Consider the following 7,982-nt stretch of genomic DNA (forward strand, 5'->3'; position numbering starts at 1 on the left):
GCAGACCCTTAATGATGTGGAATCTGTTGATTTCCTCACCCCAATATCTGTTCTATGTCCAAGTATAGCACCTCAGCCTTCCTTTAGGAACTTTATCTCCTCTGCTTCCCATCCAAGCAGCTCCAGAGGGCATCAGCCACATTCCACTCACCTCAAAGATGGTTATATGTGATCCAAGTCTAGCCAACCCTGTGCTCCATCTCTGGGGGCTCTGATGGCTTCAAGGATGAGAATGTGATCCAAGCTAGGCCAAAGTCACTTAAAGACATGACTTTTCATGGAACCCAAGGGAAAGAGAAACCCTTACCAGTAGAATGGGCAGTGAGTAGGTGTCAGCCTGGAGTTTCTAGAGATCCCAGATGCAGTGAGAGAGACTATGTCTGTGAATGGGGCTACCCCAAAGACACTTAGTAGGATGGAGAGTTGGATAGGGTTTAGGTCACATTGTGAGATTGTGAACCCCTGAAACTGCCAGGTTCAAACCCACTCTTACTTTGCCACTTGCAGGCATTAATTTTTTCCACCATTTAAAAGATATTTATTTTACCTTAGCAAGTGTGTCCAGCTTTTGCCATCCAAAAAGTACTAGCTGATACATCCCTGTGATCCTGTGCACAGTGTCCTCACTGTTGGTGGGCCAGGGTTAGGTAAGGAAGACTATGTGTCTCAGAGAAGCTCCAGAACAGCTCTGTCTCTTTTCCTTCTCTGGGAAAACCCCACAGAGGTGGGAGGAAAACCAGCCGAAGGAAGAGGTCCCAGGATGACTAATTGATCAACTTGTTTTGTCCTTATTTTGGGATCCATTTTGTTAATGTGTATTTTTACTAGGAAATCACTAATTTCCTCTATGTTTCCAGTCTGATACAATAAGTTCCCTTATTTGACCTTTAATTCCTTCTCTCTTTCTACTTTTTTACATAACTGTCACAATTAATGAACAAATATTCATGTTATTATTTACTAAAGTCCATACTTTATTAAGGTTCCCTCTGCTCTAAGTCTTCCTGCTCCAGTATTGCATGCAGGGCACCGTGTGACATGTGGCCATCATCCCTCTTTAGGCTCTTAGCTGGGACAGTCCCTCAGACTTGTCTTTTTTTGATGACCTTGACAGTGTTGAAGATGACTGGTCAGGTATGTTTTACTCATGACTAGACTGGGGTTATGGGATCTGAGGAAGCAGACAACTGCTTTGAAAAGCTATTTCCAAACAAAAATTCACATGCAGTTATGACAGCAGCTCTATATCTAGTGGTTAAAATCTTAGAGAAATCAGGATTTACTTCAATAGATGAATCCATAAGCAAACTGGGGTCCATTCATGTGAAGAGAGCAGAATATACCACCCCAAAATATACCTCTTTGGCATAGGGGTGATTTGGGCTGATTAATTTTAAGAAACAGCAGATACAAGAGAATCTCTGAAAACTGAGCAGAGCTTGCTATTTGGTGAGTAAAATGCACACTTATAAAGGAAAGCACCATTTATAAGAGTGTCTCCCTCTCTGTATCAGAAGAATGAGTAAATCCCAAGACACTCTTACCAAAAGAGAAGGCACTATGTTTAACATATGTTAAATCTATGTAACAACCACACTCTCCTTTACTGTGGTTGGCCTGGTAATGTCCCTTAACTGGCCTTCCCACCACCCAAATCTTTCTGTCTTAAGCTGAAGATGGCATTTAGGGTGATGGCTGGGCCACGTCAGGGAGTTACTCCATTTTCCTGGGCATCTCCCATGTAAACAGGACATATGCATGTTATTAAATGTCTGTTTGTTTTTCTCCTCTTTATCTATTCAGCAACAAAAAGTAATAAGCCATCATCCCATACAATGACAAGGATGAATCTTATATGTATTTTGGTAAGTGAAAGAATCCAGTCTGAAAAGGCTACACACTGTATGACTTTATTTATTTATTTATTTATTTATTTATTTATTTATTTATTTATAATTTTATTATTTTTTTACTCATTCATTCATTCATTCATTCATTCATTCATAAGATTTTATTTATTTATTCCTGAGAGACACAGAGAGAGGCAGAGACACAGGCAGAGGGAGAAGCAGGCTCCATGCAGGGATCCCGACGTGGGACTTGATCCTGGGTCTCCAGGATCACACCCTGGGCCAAAGGCAGCCCTAAACCACTGAGCCATCCAAGCTGCCCTGTACTACCCCTTTTATAGGACATTCTGGAAAAGGCAAAACAGCGGACATAACAGGATCAAGGTTTGGGGGATTTGAAGTATTCTATGATATTTTAATGATTTATACCTGCCACTATGCATCTGTCAAAATCCAAACATTTTGACATCCCAAACAGTAATCATAATCTACTTAAATCATTTAGGATGTAATATTATCACAGGATGGTATAGGGCCCAAGATCAAGCTGCCTTAAATGTGTACTGTGGCATGTTGATTATTTTGAATAAAAGTTACTTAAGAGCCTATGCAAGAAGGACACTCAGAAGTCCCCCCAAAAAGTCCCCCTGGAAGCAGGAAATAAATATCCCATGTGAAGAACTCCCTGTACCAGGAGGTGAAGAGACTTCCTTATCAACAGAGATGGGAAATTTAGGGCCAAGAAGGCTGTATAAATAATCATTCTTACTTTTTTACTAATTTACTACCCTAGCTCAAAGTCTATTTAGAATTCCTTACTAATTGAAGCTCCCAAGGTTACATTTTCTTTGTCCTGCGAATTCTTCACAGGCTTACTTTATTGTTGTCCAAAAAGTATAAAAACTGCCTAGATTGGCCATTTCTTTGGCTCTCAGTTTCATTATTGACCCTTCATGTGTACAGGATTAAGCTTTGGGCTTTTTCCCCTGTTAATCTTTCTCATGTTAGTTTCATTCTTAGTGCAGCTAGGAGAACCTTGGACGAAGAGAATGCTTCCTCCCTTTCAGTGGAATACAGAATGTGACAAATACTCTATAGTAGAAACATATAGGAAAAAACTCACTGTAGGTTGTATGACAAAAGTGCTGGCATATTTTGGGGTGGCATATTCTACTCTCTTCACATGGATGCACTCCAGTTTGCTTATGGATTCATCTGTTGAAGTAAATCCTGGTTTCTGTAAGATCTTAACCACTAGATAAAGAGATGCTGTGAATAACTGCATGTGAGTTTTTGTTTGGAAATAGCCTTTCAAAGCAGTTGTCTAAATACCAGAAGTATAATTGTTGGATCCTAAAGGTGAGACTTATTTAGCTTTGCAAAAAAACTGCCAGACTGTCTCCTGAAGTGGCCATATGTGCATTCCCCCAGCATGAAGGACAGGTGCTGTCATTTCTCACCTTCCAGCAGTTGGTATTTTTGTTTTTTTGTAGTAGCTTAGGATTTCTGATAGGTGTGCAGCGCTACCTCATTGTTGTTTAAATTTGTAATCTCCTAATAATAAAGGATGCTGAGCATATTTTGTGTGCCTATGTATTATCTGTACATCTTCTTTGTCCAGCTTCAGATATAAACCTGTTATCAATTAGGTTATTTCTGTTTTCCTGAATTCTGAGAGTTTTATGTATATTTTAATACAAATCCTTTATCACATGTGTTTTTCAAGTAATATCTCCTGATGTGGGGCTTGTGTTTCAGTTTTCTGAAAAAGGTCTTTCATAGAGTAAAAGTTTTAATTTTAGGAAGTTCATGTTATCAATTCTTTTCTTTTTTTGTATATTTTTTAATTGGAGTTCAATTGGCCAACATATAGCATAACACCCAGTGCTCATCCCATCAAGTGCCCCCCTCAGTGCCCATCACCCAGTCACCCCAACCCCCCGCCCACCTCCCCTTCCACTACCCCTTGTTCATTTCCCAGAGTTAGGAGTCTTGCGTGTTCTGTCTCCCTCTCTGATATTTCCCACTCATTTTCTCTCCTTTCCCCTTTATTCCCTTTCACTATTTTTATATTCTTCAAATGAATGAGACCATATATTTGTCCTTCTCTGATTGACTTGCTTCACTCAGCATAATACCCTCTAGGTCCATCCACGTTGAAGCAAATGCCGGGTATTTGTCGTTTCTTTTTTTTTTTTTTTTTAATTTTATTGTTAAATTTTTTTATTTATTTATGATAGTCACAGAGAGAGAGAGAGAGAGCCAGAGACACAGGCGGAGGGAGAAGCAGGCTCCATGCCCCGGGAGCCTGATGTGGGATTCGATCCTGGGTCTCCAGGATCGCGCCCTGGGCCAAAGGCACGGGCCGAACCGCTGCGCCACCCAGGGATCCCGTATTTGTCGTTTCTAATGGCTGAGTAATATTCCATTGTATACATAAACCACATCTTCTTTATCCATCATCTTTCGATGGACACCGAGGGTCCTTCCACAGTTTGGCTATTGTGGACATTGCTGCTATAAACATCGGGGTGCAGGTGTCCCGGCGTTTCACTGCATCTGTATCTTTGGGGTAAATCCCCAGCAGTGCAATTGCTGGGTCGTAGGGCAGATCTATTTTTAACTCTTTGAGGAACCCCCACACAGTTTTCCAGAGTGGCTGCACCAGGTCACATTCCCACCAACAGGGCGGAGGGTTCCCCTTTCTCCACATCCTCTCCAACAGGTGTGGTTTCCTGCCTTGTTAATTTTCCCCATTCTCACTGGTGTGAGGTGGGATCTCATTGTAGTTTTGATTTGTATTTCGCTGATAGCCAGTGATGCGGAGCATTTTGTCATGTGTGTGTTGCCCATGTCTATGTCTTCCTCTGAGAGGTTTCTGTTCACGTCTTTTGCCCATTTCATGATTGGATTGTTTCTTTGCTGTTGAGTTTAATCAGTTCTTTATAGATCTTGGACACTAGTCCTTTATCTGATACGTCATTTGCAAATATCTTCTCCCATTCTGTAGGTTGTCTTGTAGTTTTGTTGACTGTTTCTTCTGATGTGCAGAAAGCTTTTTATCTTGATTAGGCCCCAATAATTCATTTTTGCTTTTGTTTCCCTTGCCTTCATAGATGTATCTTGCAAGAAGTTACTGTGGCAAAGTTCGAAAAGGGTGTTGGCTTGTTCTCCTCCATTTTGATGGATTCTTGTCTCACATTTAGATATTTCATCCATTTTGAGTTTATCTTTGTGTTTGGTGTAAGAGAATGGCTAGTTCCATTCTTCTGCACGTGGATGTCCAATTTTCCCAGCAGCATTTATTGAAGAGACTTTCCTTCTTCCAGTGCATAGTCTTTCCTGCTTTGTCAAATACTAGTTGACCATAAAGTTGAGGGTTCACTTCTGGGTTCTCTATTCTGTTCCATTGATCTATGTGTCTGTTTTTGTGCCAGGACCACCCTGTCTTGATGACCACAGCTTTGTAGCACAACCTGAAATCTGGCATTGTGATGCCCCCAGCTATGGTTTTCTTTTTTAATATTCCCCTGGCTATTTGGGGTCTTTTCTGATTCTACACAAATCGTAAGATGATTTGTTCCAACTCTCTGAAGAAACTCTGTGGTATTTTGATAGGGATTGCATTAAATGTGTACATCACCCTGGATAGCATTGACATTTTCATGATATTAATGCTTCCAATCCATAAGCATGGAATATTTTTCCATCTCTTTGTGTCTTCCTCCATTTCTTTCAGAAGTTCTGTAGTTTTTAGGGTATAGATCCTTTACCTCTTTGGTTAGGTTTATTCCTAGGTATCTTATGCTTTGGGGTGCAATTGTAAATGGGATTGACTCCTTAATTTCTCTTTCTTCAGTCTCATTGTTAGTGTAGAAATGCCACTGATTTCTGGGCATTAATTTTGTATCCTGCCACACTGCCGAATTGCTGTATGAGTTCTAGCAATTTTGGGGTGGAGTCTTTTGGGTTTTCTGCGTACAGTATCATGTCATCTGAAAAGAGGGAGAGTTTGACTTCTTCTTTGCCAATTTGAATGCCTCTTATTTCTTTTTGTTGTCTGATTGCTGAGGCTAGGACTTCTAGTACTATGTTGAATAGCAGTGGGGAAAGTAGACATCCCTGTCGTGTTCTTGATCTTATGGGAAAGGCTCCCAGTATTTCCCCATTGAGAATGATATTTGCTGTGGGCTTTTTGTGGATGGCTTTTAAGATGCTGATGAATGTTCCCTCTATCCGTACACTCTGGAGAGTTTTGATCAGGAATGGATGCTGTAGTTTGTCAAATTCTTTCTCTGCATCTATTGAGAGGATCATATGCTTATTGTTTTTTCTCTTGTTGCTATGATCTATCACATTAATTGTTTTATGAGTATTGAACCAGCCTTGCATCCCGGGGATAAATCCCACTTGGTCATGGTGACTAATCTTCTTAATGTACTATTGGATCAAAAAAAATGTACTGTTGGATCCTATTGGCTAGTGTCTTGTTGAGAATTTTTGCATCTGTGTTCCTCAGGGATATTGGTCTATAATTCTTTTTGGTGGGGTCTTTGTCTGGTTTTGGAATTAAGGTGATGCTGGCCTCATAGAATGCATTTGGAGGTACTCCATCTCTATCTTTGGGAACAGCCTTAGTAGAATAGGTGTGGTTTCTTCCTTAAATGTTTGATAGAATTCCCCTGGGAAGCCATCTGGCCCTGGACTTTTGTGTCTTGGAAGGTTGTTGATGACTGCTTCCATTTCTTCCCTGTTTATCAGCCTGTTCAGGTTTTCTGTTTCTTCCTGTTCTAGTTTTGGTAGTTTGTGGTTTTCCAGAAATGTGTCCATTTCTTCTAGATTGCCTAATTTATTGACATATAGCTGCTCATAATATGTTTTTAAAATAGTTTGTATTTCCTTGGTATTGGTGGTGATCTCTCCTTTCTCATTCATGATTTTATTAATTTGAGTCTTTTCTTTTTTTATAATAAGGCTGGCTAATGGATTATCTATCTTATCAATTCTTTCAAAGAACCAACTCCTGGTTTTGTTGATCTGTTCTACAGTTCATCTGGTCTCTATCTCATTGAGTTCTGCTCAAATCTTTGTTAACTCTCTTCTTCTGCTTGGTGTAGGTTTTATTTGCTGTTCTTTCTCCAGTTCCTTTAGATGCAAGGTTAGCTTCTGTATTTGAGTTTTTTCCAATTTTGGGGGGGATGCTTGTATTGCGATGTATTTCTCTCTCAGGACTGCTTTTGCTGTATCCCAACGATTTTGAATGGTTGTATCTTCATTCTCATTAGTTTCCATGAAACTTTTTAATTCTTCTCTAATTTCCTGGTTGACCCTTTCATCTTTCAGCAGGATGGTCTTTAACCTCCACATGTTTGAATTGCTTCCAAATTTCTTCTTGTGATTAAGTTCAATTTTTAAAAAATTATGGTCTGAAAATATGCAGCAGATAATTCCAATCTTTTGGTATTGGTTGAGACCTGATTTGTGATCCAGTATGTGGTCTATTGTGAAGAAGTTTCCATGTGCACTTGAGAAGAATGTGTATTCAGTTGCGTTTGGATGTAATGTTCTGTAAATATCTGTGAAATCCATCTGGTCCAGTGTATCATTTAAAGCTCTCGTTTCTTTGGAGATATTATGCTTAGAATATCTATCAATTGCAGAAAGCACCATATTGAAGTCTCCCAGTATTAGTGTATAATTATCTGTCTTAACTTTGGTTTTAATTGATTGATATACTTGGCAACTCCCACATTAAGGGCATAAATATTCATGATTGTTAGGTCCTCTTGTTGGATAGATCCTTGAAGTATGATATGGTGTCTCTCTTCATCTCTTACTACAGTCTTTGGGATAAAATTTATCTGATATGGGGATTGCTACCCCTGCTTTCTTTTGAGGACCATTTGAATGGTAAATGGTTTTCCAACCTTTCATTTTCAGGCTGTGGGTTTCCTTAGGTCTAAAATGAGTCTCTTGGGGGATCCTTGGATGCCTCAGTGGTTTAGCGCCTACCTTTGGCCCAGGGCGCGATCCTGGGGTCCCAGGATCGAGTCCCGCATCGGGCTCCTGGCATGGAGCCTGCTTCTCCCGCTGCCTGTATCTCTGCCTCTCTCTATCATGAATGAGTAAATA

The sequence above is a fragment of the Vulpes vulpes genome, chromosome X, assembly GCF_048418805.1.
Source record: "Vulpes vulpes isolate BD-2025 chromosome X, VulVul3, whole genome shotgun sequence".
In the NCBI taxonomy this organism is placed as follows: domain Eukaryota; kingdom Metazoa; phylum Chordata; class Mammalia; order Carnivora; family Canidae; genus Vulpes; species Vulpes vulpes.